Below are 21,482 nucleotides of genomic sequence, written 5' to 3'. Positions count from 1 at the left end.
ATAGGCCGAATCAGCCAAATATTTATTACTCAGATCTATACAATAGCAAACTTGTATAATTCATAAAATATTTAACATTTATTTTAAAAAAGTTACACAATCATCAGAAATGTATGGTTTCAGTAAAGCATCAAAGGTGTATCTGTGTATCTTTCACTGTAGATCGTACAGGAGACAGCTGACGAGTATTGCTTTATGCTTGGATTATCGTTTATTCCAGATTTTTTTTTATATATCCCGACTTGCCCTTAAATATAATAAAGAATTAGGCCGGGATGCCCAGATATTGATGAAAACTTCCCGAATTTCGCTCGGGTTCAATTAGATTATTTTCTTAATCAAACAAAAAAAACTCAAATTTCTCATTGAAAAGTGTTAGATTTTGAGTTCAATAACAATTTTTGAAAAATTATGAAATAGGCATAAATTTTGCCATTTTGTTAATTTTTTTAACCGTCCTGAATGCCCGTGTAAATAACTATTTTGAAAATATCTTGCTCAAATTCGACCTTCATCTAATTCGATATCAAATACCACTATTCGATACATCTCTTATGTTGATATTTATAAACCTAAACATTCACGACATAAAAGCTATCCAAAAGTAAAGTATTAAGAGTACGAATAATGCGAAAAACGCTTCGTCTCGAATGGGTCGAAAGGTAAAAATATTGGAATTTAAGGAATAATTACCTGAAATAAATCTCAATTTTTAACGAGAATAAATATATAAGATTCAAATTGGAATAAAAATTCAATAGCAGAACTCAGATTTGCCAATTGATTCTATTTAACTACAGTGACCTTTTTTCAGGCATGTCAAACTCGTTTAGATGTGCGGGCCGCATTCAAAAATTTCTATGGCGTAGAGGGCCGCAGCCAAAATCAGTTAGAAAACATAACATATTAGCTTCGCGGAGATTAGATACAATACAATGGAATATAGTTATAAGTAAACTTGGAAAGAAATTTTGCGTAAAATTTGTATTAAAGCTATTAATGTTTAACATTCTTGTTTTATAATGCATTATATCTATTGTCCTGATGCTTGACATCTGATAAAATTATATCAGATAATCTCGAACGATGAGGAGTTATTGTAGCTTTCATTATGGTAAAAAACTGCTCACATAGATAGGTACTTGCAAACATAGTTAGAATTCTGGCAACAAGTTTCCGTAACTCAAAGTAGCGTTCATGCAAATAGCTGTAAAATTTTAGTACAGCCACTTCAATGTATTTCGCTTTTAATAAAGAATCGCACTGCAGCTCTATCAACTCTAGTTGCAAATTATCAGCAGCATTTTCAGGAGCAAACGAAAATGGAGATAATAACAATTAAAATTCTTGCTTTTATGAATTAAAGTCACGAGAACGACTTTTGAATGCATCTAGTTACGATTCTAAGTGAAGTACGTATTTACCAAATGATGCAGCCTCATTTGATCTTTTCAGTTCTTGACACGTAGAGAAACAAAGGTTTTCTTTGTAAATTTGGTTGATCCATAACCGTAACTTACCTTGAAAGTTTTTACATCATCACAAGCAGTTATGCTATTTTTTTCTTTTCCTTGAAGTTTTAAGTTCAAATCTTGCAGGTGGCCAGTGCGATCAACGTTTAATGCCAAATCTTGAACCCAGTCGTCTGCTTGAAAATGTTCAATAGGTTCACCTTTCATTTCCAAAAATAATATTGTTTCCTCTCGTAGCAAAAATAATCTTTTTAATATTTTGTGGTAGGAAAGCCAGCGTAGTAGGGAACACAATCGAATTCATGTCCAATGTCTTCCAAAAATGTCAAAAATTGGCGATTTTTATAATGTTATCTTCATACTTTTTTGAACGGACAAACACTACAACTTCCCAAAAAGTATATGGAAAATGGCACAACAAAGAAACTTTGAAGCGTGCTATCTTTTGCTTTTGTGCACTTATTTATACCCCTTTGGCTCTTAGGGCCTCATATGATGTGATAGCAAATGTTTACAGAAAACTGAACTTTATTTATTGACGTCAATTTTTAAATTTAAAATCGACCTCTGAATCCGAATAGAAGTCAAAGAAATACCTGCGAAGAGCAGTGGTCAGATTAAAGAAAAAGATAATTTTATGAACAGTAGCTGAAGATATTTAAAAAAACACAATTATTTTTTTCATTTGCCAGTATTTCAAAAACTGCTCTAATCATCATCATCATCGGATTTTTTTTTTATTCAGTGAACGATATGGTATTAAAAATGACTCTAAACTTACTTATTAAAAATATAGTTAACTAGTGTTATTAAAAATGTATGCTGTTTATGCTCACGTATTCGGATAGGTTTGAGACAATAAGAAGACTCCAGCGGTGGGATATATTTTTGTTTAATTCCTGTGCAACCAACACACTTACCGCAACATTAACTGAACGTTAGACAAGTGGCCACTGAAATAAAATTATTCAGAGCTACAGATTTAATCACGGAAAATTTTTGATTATTTAGGATGTACTTTTTTACAATGAATAATGTTGATATTCACGCTGACGTACATCCTCAATTTAAAAAATATCACAATATGTCTGTTGTTCCTTCGGTAAAACAAGAATAATTGAACCAAAATACTTGCAAGATATGTATGTTGTTTACGCTATGAATGTTTACACGCAATCTTACAGCTCAAACTGTGGTTCAGAGCAACAATGTTATGCGTGTTTTTTAGAGGGGAAATTTGAACATCGAAAAACATTTGCATTAAGTTGAAAACGTTACATTCAATTTTAGTTTTTTTGCAGTAATATTTTACATAAAAATCAGTGAAGTTATTTTTGTGACATTTTAAGACGGGGCTACGCTGGCCGCATTAACCAAGACCGCGGCCGCATGCAACCCGCGAACCCCCAGTTGACATGCCTGGTATAGAGTGTATAAATCACAGCAAATGATTGAAAAACTAAGATTTTTTTTTTTCCTTTGCTTACAAAGTGGGCATTCTAGATTTCCTGATTTCATTGATTTAATTCCCGGTTCATTATTTTAAGCCCGAAAATTACGATTTAAAAGGGTTTAAGGGGGGGGGGGGTCTAACACTTTCAAAAAATCGATTTTTTTATTTTTTTATTTTATTACTAGCTGACCCGGTGTGCATTGCTACACCTTGCAAAAAAAATGTAATTCGTAAAAAAAATTTCATATTTAGATTTTTGTAAGCTTTTTTTTTTAATCAAACCTCTTCATGGTTTAGAACCATCAACTTTCAAATGAGAGCTGCATAATGACTCAAATAATGTCAATATTTATGTATTTTCCACCTTTTTTCCCAAAGTGGGAAGTTACGAACTTTCATGAAAACATTTGTCACTTCTATTTTTGAGTTATGCCAAATATCCGTACGCAAAAAAAAACCCTATTAAAATATGATCCTTTCTGTGAAAAGCTCTTTATTTTCAACTTACATGGGAGCCCCGATCTTTTTCAATTTTGTCCCCCACTGCTTGAGAAAGTAGACTGATTTACCTGGCTCGAGTTTACATAAATTTCTAATTGAAAGAAAAAGATTCGCATATTGGAATATGTTTCGCCATATGCCAAAGTCGTGAACATGAGCCATAATAGCTTGTAGTTTTCCCAAACAACACTTATCCCGGTATGAAAATTATCGATTTTATACAGTGCAAATTTCTTTTTTCAATAAATTTTTTAAAGCTAAAAATTACAGTTGCATCACTAAATAATTTCTCCGCGTTTTTTGTTTTCTCTTTGAAAGTCAAATATGCGAAAATGTTGGCAAAAAACAATTTCTATGTTAACATTTGTCCCGTATATTGGAGCAAAGCTTATTTTCAGATGCGTCAGAGTAATGGCTTTAAAATGGATTTATTACGTATATCTGTTTGTTTGTTTTATCAAGTTTCGTTGATATATCTGCAGTATTCCAGCAGTATAAATTTATGTTTGTTATTCCACTTTTAACGAATGCTGTTCAAAGCAAACGACCTTCATTTACAAAGACATTTAAGAATTTTAAATATCCGCTTCAATTTCAACATTCGGAATACACCTTCTGGTCTTTCCAACATATTGAATCATTTTTAAGATGAATTTCTTAAAAGTTCGACGTTTGTCCTTGCCCCACCGTGTAAGTTCACAGGAGGGAATATTGTTTTTAACACTTTAAGGGTATACTAAAAATGTCTCATAAAAATTTTGCTTCCAGTTGAATATCAGTTCTAAAGTCTCACTTTTCAAAAAAGAAGCGGATTAAAAGTCTCTTTTATGCAGCCATGTAACACATAAACACTTTTCATGTTAAGTACGTACTTGAATTGGTATGTAAGCAAAAAGTACGATGTTTTATTTTCAGAAATATTTAAAATGAAAAGCTCCCATTTTCCTTTCTAAATTCGTATCAGTTGTGTATTTGGGCCGAAGTAATAATTTTTAGAAGAAAACATATTTTTTTATTTTTTTGTAACAGAGAAAAGTTGAACGTTTGAACATGCTCTAGTCTTCCTTGAATGAAAATTCTTTCGGAAAATCAATTCCCTCACTTTTGGTCAATAAAAATCAGTTAGTTTCACTAAAACCTTTCACTTATGAACACGTCAGTCCTATCCTATCTAATTTAAAGAAAAGGCTCTTGATCAGTTCATGTGTCGGATCGGAAATCTTGATCTTCTTCTTCAGTTAAGTATATTTTTACATGTTCAACAAAATGTTTCCGATCTACCTCTGTAGAAAACATCTTATTCATATTTCTGTTATCAGTATTTTTGTTTTCAATTGTCCGCAAAGTGTCATACCATTATTTCATAAGCATCAGAACTTAATTTATATTTTTTTGACAACAAATGCTATATGGACAACAAATATGGAAGAATTTTTGCAAATCTTTCAATTGCATTTGATTCGATTGATGAAATACCAATCCGTGTCACATCTAGGCGTCATTTATTTCCACGTGCTGTGTGTGTACAGTTAAGCAAGAAAAAACATATCTAGGTTACATATCGCCCCCACGTGCATAAAAAAACCAGGTACTTGGCAGGCGCCTAATTGTTGAATTTGTCCAGCGATCAATGAACAGTATGCTTTGGTTACTATCCACTTGCGACGACGTTTTCTTGACCATAGAGACGAAAAACAAACCCCTCAAATAAAACAAAATCTCTCAAAATAGATTCTTAGGACTTTTCAATTTCAGATTTTGGCAAAAATAATGTATAGGGGAACTGGGGGTATAATGCCCAGTGTGGGCAAAACGCCCCACTACGATATCTAGCTAGATATACACTTATTTTAAGAATTCTGTACGTTATTTCCTTCTTATTAACAATAGAAACCTTTTGTACAAAAAATTAGCATCAAATATGCGATAAATCCCTGCAAAAATCCAAAAATATTTTTCAAGCCATATTTCTTGCAATTTGTGCCTTGACTTTCGTAAGGAATTACGACATCTATCGGCAAAAAAAAACCTGACATCTGTTACAATGAATACATTGGTCTTGAAAATCATCACAAATTGAAAAATTTCCTTATTCAATTATTTTTTCTGTTATTTTGAACGATTTTCAATAAACATGTCTAGGTAAGGTAAAACGCGCCATGTCCGTTTATCTTAAAGCATGTTTCATATTTGTTCAAATTCATATGCAGTTTCATCACAACATTTTTAAAGATATTTATATGTTGTATTGGAAAACATAACTTGAATATAAAGGAATATATTTAAAATTCCAAAATTTAATATAGATTTATTAAACTATTCGCAAGAATTTCAGTATATATGGCAGCCCTGCGCGTAGCAATACATTTTTCCATCTGTGAAGTAGAAAAGAAGTGTTTTTACCTGGCAAACACTTTCGGAGGCACTTGAATCAATAAACACTAATTAAACGTTAAACGGCGCGATTGGGTACACACATATGCGCATTATGCCCCTACTGAATCTGAAATCCAATTTTCAACCTACTCTTCAAATTTCATTAAATTTGTGGCCTTTTTTGACCTTCCAGTTATTCTGTCTATTAGATTTAGACAAAAAATAAATCAAACTACCAAACACAATCGAAAATTGAAGTTAATCTTTTCAAATGTCCTCTAAAACAAGGCTTTCTTCTTAACGTGAGCATTATGCCCCCTCTTCCCCTATGTTTTATTTGATCGGCAAAATGTCGGCAAATCTGGATCACATCTAGGCGTCATTCATAACCATGTGCTGTTCAAATGAGCTAGGAATCAAGTAGAAAAATAATCACATCAAGGCTTCATATCGCCACCCCTTGCATTGAAAATATGGTTGGTTGAGAAATACGCGCCAAAATATTCCCACTGATCAGTATGCTATGTCATGGTTACTATCCTCTAGCGACGTAAGTTCGCGACGCCTCGACCATGGATACGAAAAACAAACCGCCCAAAGGAAAAAAAATCTTGAGAAAATGGATGTCATGACTTTAATTTGTTTCGAAGAACAACAAATTTTGTATGGAATCCTCCCCTCCCTTAGGTCGGATGAGGTTTTAACTATTACAGAAACCATCTCCGGCCCCAAAAACCCTCAGATGCCAATTTTGACGATGATCGGTTCAGTAGTTTCCGAGTCTATAGGGAACAGACAGACAGACAAACATTCATTTTTATATATATAGATTGTTAAACATTTCAAGAATGTTGTATCAAATTTTCAAGTCAATTGAAGCAAAACTGTTGAAATTATAGGCCTTTATCTCCTCCTATTTAATACTGCAAGAAAGCAAGAGCAGAAACTTCAAACGCGTTTTTCTCGAAAGCACATTTTTAAAGTCCGTGGACATCGTCATTTGAAAACTACTTATCCGATTCTTTTCAAATTTGGAACATATTTTCTACATATAAAATACCAGACCCCAACGTTTTTCTTTTTTATTTTTTTTACTTTGGGGAGATTTTACAGATAAAAAATGGCGGATTTTTTCGTGAAAAATCGTAGTTTTTACTTCAAACAGCCACAAAAATTTCTTAATTTTTTTTTAAAGTTAAATAAAAACGTTGAGGTCCAGAAAAACATCTATTAAAAATATTTTGCTCTGATTTTTTGACTTCAGATGATTCTGTGCTGAGATACAGTGTCCACCGCAAATTCTGTTTTCTAAAAGGCATCCTCGAAAGTACTCCGTCACCGGCTCATTTTTCAATATTTTTCTCAGAAAAAATTACTAAATGTTCTTATAACAATGCTTTGTATAATGCAAAAAATTTGAATACATTTGTTTAAACGATAGCTCTAGAAAAAATCGTAAAAATGGTGTTTTTTTACCCGTTAGACCCCCCCCTCCCCCCTCCCCCTTAAAATGTTTTTCTTCATTGTCTTTTTTTCCAAATTTCCAAAGTGAATCTATCCAGCGTAAAAGTCGTTACATTTTTTAAATGAGGAGAAAATACTTCCTTATCACAAAATAATGCTTCTTTCGCTGCAAAGTGCAGGAATGATTTCTTTACTCAATAAATAAGAGAAAGCCATGTATTATTTATTGTAAAGTATGCATTCCAAATTCCCAGGATTTATTCGGACATCCCGTGTTTTCAAAGTAAAATGTACAAATCAAGCAAACTAATATCTAACTTATTCTCAATTTGCCTGTGCTTTTTTTTATCCAATGTGTTTTTTTTTTGAGTTTGAAAAAAGATTTGAACGCTGCTGACGAGTTTCGATAAAAAAATGATAATTTTTGGCAGTTTCAGTCAATTTCTCATTTCTTTTTTGAATTATCATCGAATTCTGCTAAGATTTGTTCGAATATTATGTTAAAAAATTCGAGATAAAATTCCCAGATATTGCCAGGTATTGTAATGCTTTCTCTAGGGTAAGGTTGCCAGATTGCCCGGACATTTGATAAAAAAAAAGTCCAGTCCGGCTTGGTTGTCCGGATTTCATTTGAAAAGTCCGGATTTTTCCCGGGATTATTCTCATTCTCGAATCAAACTAAAAAAAACAAATTAGGTATGTTATAAATCTTTTTAATTTATGCGTCTAAAACGAAATTTTTTAAGCAAATTCCATAAAAATAATCATTGATAATTTGTTGAAAGCCTTTAAAATCTGCGAATAAATTTTGATAAAAAAAAATTTTTTTTTACTTTTTTTTGGTTTCTAGGTTTTGACCAAACTTGCCCGGATACTTCTGCTGAAAAAAAAAACCTTACTCTAGGGGGCCCCTCAACTTATGGAAGAGTGAAACTTCCAATTTTAGTTTTCTTTTCGAGTTTTCTAGAACTTGAAGCAGTATGATTAAACCTTATGATTATATTTTAATTTTTCTCGGAGGCCCCCTTGAGCCAGGGGAGGCTTTATAATAATATAATCAAATATACTGACAAAGTATAGTTTCTGAAAAAGGTGATCTCGTGAATGAAAATGAAAATGAAAATAATGAACTCCAAGTTTGTTGTCAATATTGTAAGCACAAAGATAATTCAAATTAAATTTGCATTGCGCATTAAAATTTTACTTTCAAATTCATACCATTTTCGTATCAAAATTAAAAATCATGTTCGAATAAAAAACATGATTTAAAATAATAAAAATCCACAAAAAAGTTATAAATTTTCAAACTTTGAATATATATTTCCGCTTTCAATTGACACTTTAAAATTCGGTAAATTTATTTGAAAATAAAAACAAAATAAGAAGATAAAAATTTAAGTTTTCATCATTTAAGAAGGATTTTTTTTTCAACAAACTTTTCTAGCCATATTAAAAACTAATAAATAGAACTCAATTAATAACTCGAGGGAACGGCATTTTCACGCCTATGATTTAATGATTGATTTGGTAGATTTAGGCGTCTTGAACTCGAATCTTATAAAATATAGTTTATCGCCCTTGGTTTCGGTGATATGGAGCTTGAAAACTTTAAAATTCATCAGTTTTAAATGAAATCAATCATTGTTAACTAATCAAATAACGAATCTACGTTTAAGAAAAAATCCTATTCTGAATAAGTTTACTATACCAGTTTGTTTCAATTAAAAAATAATATTTTAAAGATTGTCATAAATTCCTTAAACTTGGAAGATATCATTAAAAATATTTCTGACATTACTGAATGAGGTTTAAAAAAATTTGAATTTATTTCACAAAATTTGTAAAAACCTGCAAAACAATTAGATTACTTATTTAAAATTACTTAAAATTCAACTTTATTTAAAACTCCTTTAAAAATGGGAAAAGTTAAACAAATAGAAAACGTCTATAACTTCTTTCGCAGAGCTCAAAATAACTATACGTATTGAGGAAAGTAGACAACTGATTTAAAACTATTATTTTAAAATGTAATATTTTTGTTTAAGAGTTTTTTGAGAAACATGCAGAAATTTGATAAATGATTTAAAAAATATTTACAAAAGTTACTTAAAAACAATAGCTGATAGAAAAATAATACATTCGGATCCAGGGCACACAAATTAGCAAAAATTAGCTTCAACATTTTTTGCACCTCAGAAGCATGAAAATTGTGTGGCCTCGTGTAAATTATCAAAACGTTTTTGAATGTGATGTTGAGCATTTAGAAGAACATGAATCACAGGATAAAATTTTGTCTGAAATTGGTTTCTTGAATAACATTTCTTATCAGCACGATTTTTTATTAATCAAAATTTTTAGTTATAAAGATGAGAATATTAGATTCAGATTTTTTTTAGCTATTTCTAACGACCATCTTGAGTAGTAAACACCTGATACATAGCTTCCAATTACTATTCGATGAATTAATTTCCAAGATACAATGGTAGGTTTCAAACTCTGAACTTGTCTAGTTACACTTCTTATTAAAATCCTATTCTAAAGACGAGGTAAGGTTTTTGTAAATGTCAAGTTTGGAATTTCAATACAAAAGGTAGATTGAACTGCAATTTGCAATTTACTATTAAAAATAGTTTCAATTCGTGAACAACATATATGTTGTGTCTTAAAATGAAAAGGTCTCAAGCCTAGAGTGATTTTATTTTTTTTTCCGCCAGACACAAGCAAAATTGCTGTCTTGCTTGTTAACACTTATTAAACACCTTTTCAGATCAAGTAATTTCCCGTTACTAAGTTGAAAATTTTACTTTAAAAAAAACTCCATGGGAGAGGGGGGGTGTTAAACCCCTGACAATCATAATTTTTTATGAATTTTACGTAGGATATCCTGAGAAATGCTGAAATTCACAAATCTACTCCAATAATTGAAGTCTTTCTTTATTCTTATATCCTTATGAGAGAAGCTCAAAAAATGAAAGAAAAAAAACTTAAATCCTCGATAACAGAAAGCAAAAATCACTGCAAAGTAAAAACAAAACTCGACAGCCCAAATAGCCGATTCTTAAAGCATTTCGGACCAAATACGAGTTATCTCATTTTCGCCTAACTCAAATGGGATATATTCTATAAAAAAAAAACTTTATACGAATTAATTGTGTACAACACTTCCAATAACGCAAAAATACTTAATTTGTAACATTTGGTCCAGTCGTTTCTCAGAAAAAACAAAACATTGGCAAATTTTGGACATTCGGGCTTAGATTTCTATGAAATCCGTAATGTGTTAAGAAATTGTTGCACTGATGAAAGAAACATCCGATCAGCGGAATATTTTTTAATAAAAAAAAATCGGTTAGCTGAAAATTTTTATTTAGAAAAAAAAATTGCCAATTTCGGGTAGTTCTCTGTCTCGAAAACGATACTTGAAATCCGAAATCGAAGTTTTGTAAAAATAAATAAACGAAGATTGAAAAAAGCTTCCAAATTTGTATAACTTTTTTAAATCAATCTACACCCCAAACTCAGCCCTTACTCCAATCATGAGTTCTCAATATTTCAACGGCATTGGCATAAGAAGTGAAAGTAATAATTTGAGACTGCCAGCATAAACCTCCCAGCGCAACTGCATTGCCTATGACTGAAGGAAACAAATGAAAAACCTTTTCATGTCCCTTTTAGTCGGGGTTCAACCAGGCCGAACTGAGCGCCAAATTTAAAAAAAAATGGTTATCTATTGCAGTGGATGCAAAACATGTTCAACTACCTGCTCTTTGAAAATCAAGACATTTTTCCGATTTTATAAGATTTTGAAAAAAAATCAATTTTACAGACATTAAAATTGGCGTAAAAATTGCACTGTGTCAAAGAGAACTGAGAGCCATCTTAAAGGGAAAAATAAAAAGCATGTTTTGCTTAAGAAAATAAGCTTTGTACGGAATAATCTGCAGTTTGTTCGGTTATCCGATTCTAAGCTGTTCTTCGGCTCTGTAAGAACTGAAAACTGACCATTTTAATAATGAATTGCGCTTTAGTGGCCAATAACTTCATGTTGTGGATCGTCAGCATTTGTATAAGTTTTCGCACAGCCAGACCGAACTGAGACCTTTGAATTTTGTTTTCCATTTCTCCTAACGATAAAAGATGCTTTATTTGTTGCTTACCATCGTTTAGAACACAACCGGTATGTTGAAATCCAAAATTTTTCACTGTCGGATGGGCAAGATGAAAGTAGAAAATTTTATTGAGTTCGAATCTTCCCGAAGGCAATATTTTTTATTTTCTTGGTTCTGGGATGAAATATCCCATGCAATGGATAAAAATCCCATATAAAGGGTGATACGGTCAAAATTTTGTGAAGGGAAAACGCGTGTAAATCGGTGAAATCGTTTATTTAAAAAATCAAATGGAATTTCTTTTTCAACTTTAATTAGTATAAAATTCAGGGAAAATATTCAGTTAGGCTTCCGCTTTCCCAAATCCGAATTGCCGGGCCTTACGCTTAACCCATGCCATCAGATTTTGTACAGCCACCTTGTCCACCTTCTTCGCCGCAGAAAGCTAGTTTGCCTTGAACTGCTGCTCGTCCTTAGCAGTTTTTTGGTCTTCTTTTGGTTCCGCTTGTCAATAGCCCAGTATTTCTCAATTGGCGGGGCTCTGGCGTGCTGGAAGGGTTCTTGTCCTTGGGAACCACCTGCACGTTGTTGGCTGCGTACCACTCCATGGCCTTTTTACCGTAATGGCAAGATGCCAAATCCGTCCAAAACAGTACGGAACAACCGCGTTTCTTCAGGAAAGGCAGCAGACGTTTATTCAAACACTCTTTCACGTAAATTTCTTGGTTGACAGTCCCGGAAGCTATGAAAACGCTGCTTTTCAAGCCACAGGTACAGATGGCTTGCCAAACCAGATATTCCTTCGTGAACTTTGACAGTTTCATTTGCTTGAACATATCTGCTACCTTTCCTCTTCCTTTTGCCGTATAAAACTTCTGTCCCGAAAGCTGCTTGTAGTCGGCTTCGACGTAGGTTTCGTCGTCCATTAACACGCAGTCAAACTTCGTCAGCATCGTCGTGTGCAGCCTCCGGGTTCGCGCTTTGGCCGTCGTATTTTATTTATTATCGCGATTTGGAGTTACTACCTTCTTGTAAGTCGATAGTCCGGCTCGTTTTTAGGCTCGATGCACGGTTGTAGACGATACACCTAGCTTATTTGCGGCATCCCGGAGAGAGATAGGGTTTCGCTTGAAACTACCGGCAACTCTATTTGTCGTCTTAGCGGCTTCCGGTTTTCGATTTCCCCCCGATCCAGACTTCCTGGCTGTCGACAAACGTTTTCCAAACACTTTAATTACATTTGTAACGGTTGATTTGGCAACTTTTAGCGATTTTGCCAGTTTTGCGAGTAGCTCGGATTTTCGCGATGCGCGAACAAAATTTTGATACGCTGCTCTTCTTCCTTGGACGGCATTTTGACAACTGAAGAGTGAATTCCAAAATCAAAATAGGAGCAACACTCTACACACACACACCTTCAAAATGAGGGGTGTTCAGGTTTTTTAAATGCAAAATTGAAAGAAATACGTCAAGTTGATATTGACCAAATTTTGACCGTATCACCCTTTAATGTTTGTCTTGTTTCGTTTGAATGTAGTGGTCATGCAGCATTTTGTGCGGGAGCTTTTTTATTGCAGTAGTGCTTTTCCAATGATCTTTGACACAGTACACTTTTCAGCGCATGTTTTGGCATAGAATTAGCGCCGAGCGGCATTAAAAATTTGCAACCTCTTCTTTGGGTTCAGGTGTTATTGTATGTATGTAAGTATGTTTGTATATTTTCTTACTGATGTAGCAGAATTTTATTATCAAAAGCTTGAATAGAATATAGAAAATGGTTTTTAAGATTAATTAACTAAAATCATTTGACGTTAAAAAACAACATTATGTTACTGAAAAAAAAACATAATTGAATCGCCGTTTTCACAATTTATTCGAAGGAAAATATTTTCCCACGGCTACTGCCGATTCATTCCAGCCGTACAAACAACATTCCTGGAAAAGGACTTCCAACGCCGCGCTTCCGTTTGCCCTGGACAATCCATTCATCATAATTGTTGCATATTTGTTTTTCTTTTTCGTTCAGACTAAGGATCAGTCGGGCGGAGTCAAACCTTGCACTAGATTCCAAGCAAATTTCATCCAATCTCGGCTTTTCGCGTTGCTGCTGTTAAATTGCAGGAATCATCATCTCGCCCGACTCAATGTTTTTCACAGAAAATCCGAAAACTTTCAAATCCTCCCGCTTGCCAGCCACGACGACCAGAAGATGGCATGCGGGCCATTCTGTTCGAACGTTCCTTCCCTGGATCAGATCCACTCACTCCACATCGTCGCCATCGCTTGGGATGCAGAAAAAACCACATACCCTTGGACCATTTCAACGGTTCCATCGAAAGAGACCCCAGAAAGCTCAGTCCCTGGACCCGTGAGAACTTTGCTAGAGTTATTTTTATGATATTCCCTTTGCAACGAGGCGCGCACTTTCAAAGAAGGGCCCCGATGAACTGAATTCCAAGGATTTTTCTCGCGCTGAACCCTTCGGGAAGGTATCCGGTAAGCAAAACCCTGTAACACTCTTCTGACAACGGTGGCAACTTCTGGCCAACTTCTGAGGACCCGTTGCTACAGCTCAAGTGCTTTTGCCATTCCGATTTCGACCGGACCAGATGAAGCAATTGATTCTCACACTTTGCCACAAATGGGGGCCAACATACAAGTGACATAACCCTGCTCGGGTTCTTTGGGTATGCAAAGTACAACATTCAGGAAGAAATCCGGCTCAGCGCTCAGAAATGGAATCCTCACCTCGGGAAGCGAGGCGTGAAATGAATCCCCAGAAAGCTGGAATGGGTAGACAAATTTGAACGCGACAATTAATGCCTTCATACTTGGCAAGTTTGTTGTTGGTTTTCATTTTGTTGCAGTTGGCAGAACATGCTTCAGCCTGGTTTATCGAACTTTGTTGCATTCCTAAGCTCGGATTGAGTAATGCTAATTTTTTGCCTTCTAATATTGTAGGTATTGCGAAAAAATTAAAAAGAAATCGATCAAATGTTTGTCGCCCCACATTTATGGATTTGTTATTTAATTTTCTCGTTACAAAATGTCAGATAAATTTGGGTTTCGAACAGACCCAATATATAAAACTAAGAATAAAAATTGAATACTGTCAAAAACTCTTAAAAAAAATTCCTAATGTTTTAAATGTTGGCGATTTTTGAACGATGACAAAAATGACAAAAATGACAAAAATGACAAAAATGACAAAAATGACAAAAATGACAAAAATAACAAAAATGACAAAAATGACAAAAATGACAAAAATGACAAAAATGACAAAAATGACAAAAATGACAAAAATGACAAAAATGACAAAAATGACAAAAATGACAAAAATGACAAAAATGACAAAAATGACAAAAATGACAAAAATGACAAAAATGACAAAAATGACAAAAATGACAAAAATGACAAAAATGACAAAAATGACAAAAATGACAAAAATGACAAAAATGACAAAAAAGACAAAAATGACAAAAATGACAAAAATGACAAAAATGACAAAAATGACAAAAATGACAAAAATGACAAAAATGACAAAAATGACAAAAATGACAAAAATGACAAAAATGACAAAAATGACAAAAATGACAAAAATGACAAAAATGACAAAAATGACAAAAATGACAAAAATGACAAAAATGACAAAAATGACAAAAATGACAAAAATGACAAAAATGACAAAAATGACAAAAATGACAAAAATGACAAAAATGACAAAAATGACAAAAATGACAAAAAATGACAAAAATGACAAAAATGACAAAAATGACAAAAATGACAAAAATGACAAAAAATGACAAAAATGACAAAAATGACAAAAATGACAAAAATGACAAAAATGACAAAAATGACAAAAATGACAAAAATGACAAAAATGACAAAAATGACAAAAATGACAAAAATGACAAAAATGACAAAAATGACAAAAATGACAAAAATGACAAAAATGACAAAAATGACAAAAATGACAAAAATGACAAAAATGACAAAAATGACAAAAATGACAAAAATGACAAAAATGACAAAAATGACAAAAATGACAAAAATGACAAAATGACAAAAATGACAAAAATGACAAAAATGACAAAAATGACAAAAATGACAAAAATGACAAAAATGACAAAAATGACAAAAATGACAAAAATGACAAAAATGACAAAAATGACAAAAATGACAAAAATGACAAAAATGACAAAAATGACAAAAATGACAAAAATGACAAAAATGACAAAAATGACAAAAATGACAAAAATGACAAAAATGACAAAAATGACAAAAATGACAAAAATGACAAAAATGACAAAAATGACAAAAATGACAAAAATGACAAAAATGACAAAAATGACAAAAATGACAAAAATGACAAAAATGACAAAAATGACAAAAATGACAAAAATGACAAAAATGACAAAAATGACAAAAATGACAAAAATGACAAAAATGACAAAAATGACAAAAATGACAAAAATGACAAAAATGACAAAAATGACAAAAATGACAAAAATGACAAAAATGACAAAAATGACAAAAATGACAAAAATGACAAAAATGACAAAAATGACAAAAATGACAAAAATGACAAAAATGACAAAAATGACAAAAATGACAAAAATGACAAAAATGACAAAAATGACAAAAATGACAAAAATGACAAAAATGACAAAAATGACAAAAATGACAAAAATGACAAAAATGACAAAAATGACAAAAATGACAAAAATGACAAAAATGACAAAAATGACAAAAATGACAAAAATGACAAAAATGACAAAAATGACAAAAATGACAAAAATGACAAAAATGACAAAAATGACAAAAATGACAAAAATGACAAAAATGACAAAAATGACAAAAATGACAAAAATGACAAAAATGACAAAAATGACAAAAATGACAAAAATGACAAAAATGACAAAAATGACAAAAATGACAAAAATGACAAAAATGACAAAAATGACAAAAATGACAAAAATGACAAAAATGACAAAAATGACAAAAATGACAAAAATGACAAAAATGACAAAAATGACAAAAATGACAAAAATGACAAAAATGACAAAAATGACAAAAATGACAAAAATGACAAAAATGACAAAAATGACAAAAATGACAAAAATGACAAAAATGACAAAAATGACAAAAATGACAAAAATGACAAAAATGACAAAAATGACAAAAATGACAATAATGACAAAAATGACAAAAATGACAGAAATGACAAAAAAAAATCAAAAAATGTGAAAAATGACAAAAATTTGAAACTGACAAACAAAGTTCTCGAAATAACTCCCTTAACTTTTTTTGTATATGAACCATTTATTGTCCATAACTTGATTTTTTTTAAGACTATTTCAATGATGTTCTTTTTTTTTCAATTCATGTTCAGTGTTTTTAAACAAAAAAAAACTCAAACCAATTTTTTTTGGTACTACTGCGGAAAATTCTTTGAGATATAAGCATGTTAGTAGATTGGCATGAAAAGTTTGTGAGGAATTCAGGTATCAGGTATCAGAAAAGGGGTAGGCTTGATAGCGGCACGTTATCCAAACAAACGGGAAAATTGTGCCTAGCCTTTTTTTTACAGATTTCATCATATACCTGAGAAACCTGGAAACCATAAAAGGATTAGAAAATAAATAAATATTTAGGGCATAAAGCCGATCCACGTAGGAATTTTGAAGCATTGAAGCTTAATAATGAAGAAAAATGACAGATTGTTATTAAAGTTTAAATTCTTAGAATCTGATACACTTATATCAGGATAAACGGGAGTACATAAAAGCTTTCTAGCAATCGAAAAACAGGCATATATGAGCTAAAAGAATCATACATTATTGATTCACAACTACAAAATTCAGGAGATTTGAGTTTACAATGATCAGAAAATGTTCTAACCAGGATGCTACAATGAGGGCAAATAAACGATTTTATAATGGCAAAGTTGGCATTTAGCCTGTCCACATAGGGATTTTTAAGCAATGAAGCTTTTTTCAATCAAAATATTGGAAATAAGGACTTTTTTTAACATCCTTTGTTAAATTCTGACATACATTAAAAAAAAAATGAAGTCGGGCAAAAGAGGGACATGTACACACTAAGTGGAAGGTGAATATAGGTACAATAGTACCTCTGAATCATAGCTTAACCATACAGGAGATTCAGAACACAAAGTCTTGATTTTATATATTTTTATTTAACTGACCAGTTAGCGCTCTGGTTAGACGACTACAATGAGCTTCTGTAACGCCAAGTTTGAAACAAGCGATATTAACACTGCACGAAGCTGTAGCAGTGGATTCCAGAACCAGGATTGACGTATGATACGAAATATCAGAGTACGATATTAAAGGAGTTTTGACTCTTCTTTACACTATAACCATTCTAAAGCTAAGGGAACATGTGTCAATACGAGAGAAGTGACATATATTAGGTGAAACAGATATGACTGTCGACATGCGATACAAGTTTTGATCAAAAACTTGATTTAATAGGGAATATTGAGGCCTTTTGGCAACCTAAAAGAAATTTTTTTTTTTCAATTTTTTTTCCACGGAATCGATATTTGTACGGCTTCAATGATTGAATAACCATGACGCAATTTAAAAAATTAAATATCTTTATATGAACGGACATTTACCTCCACAAAATTCTGTTACCAATCCAAAGATAGAAGGGACTTAATACTTGTCCATTACAAGGAAAATACACTAATTTTGCGCTTGACGTAACAGATATTTATAACTGATGTAATTTAGATCATATTTTTCTATGATTTCAGAAGCAATGGGACCGTAAGCGATGCGTTTGCGATTCACAATTGAACACTTGTGAAGAGATTTTATTGAACGGAGTTATTCGGAGAGCAAAGAGATTTGTTAAATGAAAAATCATATTCCAAATTGGTAAAACGAGAAAATATGGAAGAATACAGCTTGTGCAAATGCATGTACTACATATGCACTATTGGTATACCCTTCTCGAGAGAAAATATGTACAAAGGTCAAAAAATACTAGCAAGAATTTAAAACTAATTCAGATTCAAAACATTTCCTTCCAATGTTTTGAACTTGAAAAACTTCTGAACTCTGCATGCAATAATTGACCTTGACCTATTTTCTCCCCCGCCCAGATACAGCCTCATTGATTTCCAATAGACAGAAATATGAGATAAACGTATCTGGGAAGTACTGGATAAGTCGCCTCGTACGACATGGACCAGTATCCCAGTGGCAGTATTCTTTAGGCCGCTGCCACACAGCCAAAATGACAAAAAAAATCAAAAAATGTGAAAAATGACAAAAATTTGAAACTGACAAATAAAGTTCTCGAAATAACTCCCTTAACTTTTTTTGTATATGAACCATTTATTGTCCATAACTTGATTTTTTTTAAGACTATTTCAATGATGTTCTTTTTTTTTCAATTCATGTGCAGTGTTTTTTAACAAAAAAAAACTCAAACCAATTTTTTTTGGTACTACTGCGGAAAATTCTTTGAGATATAAGCATGTTAGTAGATTGGCATGAAAAGTTTGTGAGGAATTAGAATCTCATCAATTTTTTTCGTACTCATTTTCTTTTTATTGCAACACCCAATTACGAAATTCCAGACTAAGTGCCCTTGAGAACAGATAACTCAAAAACTTTTCAACTCTAAAATGAAAAATAAAAAGAATTTACAAGTATGCGCAAGATTTTTCTTTTGAACATGCTAAAGAAAGAAAATAAACTTTAAAATATAAGATGTAACAGAAGTTTTTCGATTTCGTCACGCTTAAAAGTATTTCACCGTAATAAAGGCGATACCGTGAATTTGGCGAAACTTAAAATTTATATGGAAAAATATAATTTTAATGTCTTTAATGATTGATTATAATGACTTTAGTAGTGAATACGTTATGTTTCAATCATTTTTGATCATTCAAAGTAATCACCAAAGTTTACTAAACAAAAAGGATCGATTTCAGTTTCAAATATTCAACATTAATTTTAACATTTTTCTTGAAGAAATGCAAGTGAAACATCAATTTGATACTACTCAGCCAATAAAAGTGAATTATTTTGATTTTATGGAAATCGGTTATGGAAATTTTATGGAATGCCGTTATCGGTTATGTTGATTATAAAAATAGTGCCTTAAAAGACTGAATCAAAGCAATCGAAAGATTCCTTTTAATTCAACCACGGTAAATGAAAACTTCATATACCGGTATCTCGATAGCAACTTACTACCTTCTTCGGTGAGCGCTCACTGAAGAAGGTAGTAAGTTGCTATCGAAATACCGGTGTATGAACTTTTCATTTACCGTGGTTGAATTAAAAGGAATCTTTCGATTGCTTTGATTCAGTTTAATCATTCAACCAAGTAGGCTCACAACACAACATAGTCCTTAAAAGAAATATTTTAATTTTTTAAACTTCAAACCTTTGTATAACTGAAAAATAAACCTTTTTGAAAAATATTTCAAATTTGCACAACTAAGGCTTCTTAAGTGTGTTTCTTGAAATTTTCTTTATCGTTAGACAATCTTTTCAATTTCATATTTTTCAAAAAAAAAGTGAGTTCCTCCACAGCTAAAAGAACTTCATATTCATAAAAAAAAAATGTAATCAGAAAACACCAAACGCTGCCCCAACGGCATTGCGCATTGCTCCCTCTCAAATGAACAAATTAAATAATATCAGATAACACTAATCTCTTCTCATGAACGCTTACATTCATTTATATGATTCGCATAACCAACAAAGTATACTATTTTAGAGTGATTAACCAAGCACAGCAACGTTGGAATACTTATGTCGATTATTACAAACGTTATTGAAATCTAAATGATAATTTTAAACACTATACAGCTAGAGTAAGAAGTTCAATGACATTTTAACATTATTGGATGCCTATATACCATAACATGAACCATAAAATACTATGAACAAAGACGCTCTACGCTTTTGAATGAATACTAAAGTCCTGCAAATGGTTCCTGAATGATTTCTGAAACAACGCGATAAAATCAAAACAATAACAGTGATAAAATCGACGTGAATTTTGCGAGTATTGAAAAAAACGAACAGTGAAAAAATCGAGAAACTACTGTATTTTGAAAATACTAATTTGTGTTTAAGACTATCTAATGGTAAAAAAAATGTTTATTTGTTGAGCTTTTCTACTACATTTTTTACCAATTTCTAATCGCAATTTTATCCCTATTTTATCTTCATATTTTAATTGAAGATTATATTTTATAAGTTTCGTTGATAGTCACACTCTTGCGCAAAAGACACTATCTTAACCGATACGTCTTTGAAAGCTCTGATTAAAAAATGACAAGAAATTAAGGAAACATTTTTTTTGACAATCCACAAACCTATTACTTATTTTTCATGCTTGAATTTTGGATTCGCAACAAAATGAAACAAACAAAAAATGGTGGATTTGGATTGAAATGTCATAATTTGATGTAAAAAAAATTCCTGGGAAATTGTAGGATTTGACCGAATCCAACTCATAAAAGATGTTTTCATTAATCAATAATAATATTGGAGTAAAAAATACACATGCATTATTTGAAAAATGAAACGGCAAGAAGGATTATTTTGAAGCAATATGAAATTAAACATTCATAGAAAATTAGTTCGACCGTGATCGATTCGTTTGGGGGCAACGCGGGTTTCGTGCAAGCACGTTAATCGAATTCCCACCGATGGAGGTCCCGATCTTGTACCTAATAAAATCATAAACATTCCTAGACAAAATTATGACCACGATTCGTTCCATTTATAGCCTCATTTCGGCGGAAAATGACATACCCAAACACGGTCCCGGTTAAACGACAACATTTATGGAATTTTAAGGTTCGCTGATGATTCGACGAAAATATTTCCGCGAGCCATATCTCCCGGGCCAGATCTCGGTTTCTGGTTGTGTGTTTTTCTTTCAAAAAACCATCAGCTTCAACTTTGGCTGGCGCTACCGTGTATGTTTTATGTGCGCGATTATGTGATTTATTTGCGCCCCATGACTTGTGTTGCCAAACTCAGCCAAGCTCTCTCTGCCTTCCCTTGGATGGGTCGGTTGATTGTCTACCAAATTTACTAATCGGAC

General features: G+C 32.3%; 1 protein-coding gene across 3 annotated transcripts in view; it reads left to right on the top strand.

Annotated features, from left to right (window-relative positions):
- LOC129747137 (protein Wnt-10b) overlaps positions 1 to 21,482 on the top strand; it is a 197,298-nt gene that overhangs the window by 2,828 nt on the left and 172,988 nt on the right. The window lies entirely within an intron of this gene.

The sequence above is a fragment of the Uranotaenia lowii genome, chromosome 2, assembly GCF_029784155.1.
Source record: "Uranotaenia lowii strain MFRU-FL chromosome 2, ASM2978415v1, whole genome shotgun sequence".
NCBI classification, from domain to species: domain Eukaryota; kingdom Metazoa; phylum Arthropoda; class Insecta; order Diptera; family Culicidae; genus Uranotaenia; species Uranotaenia lowii.
Note: the sequence above shows the minus strand (reverse complement) of the source record. Positions and strands in the feature narration are given on the sequence as shown.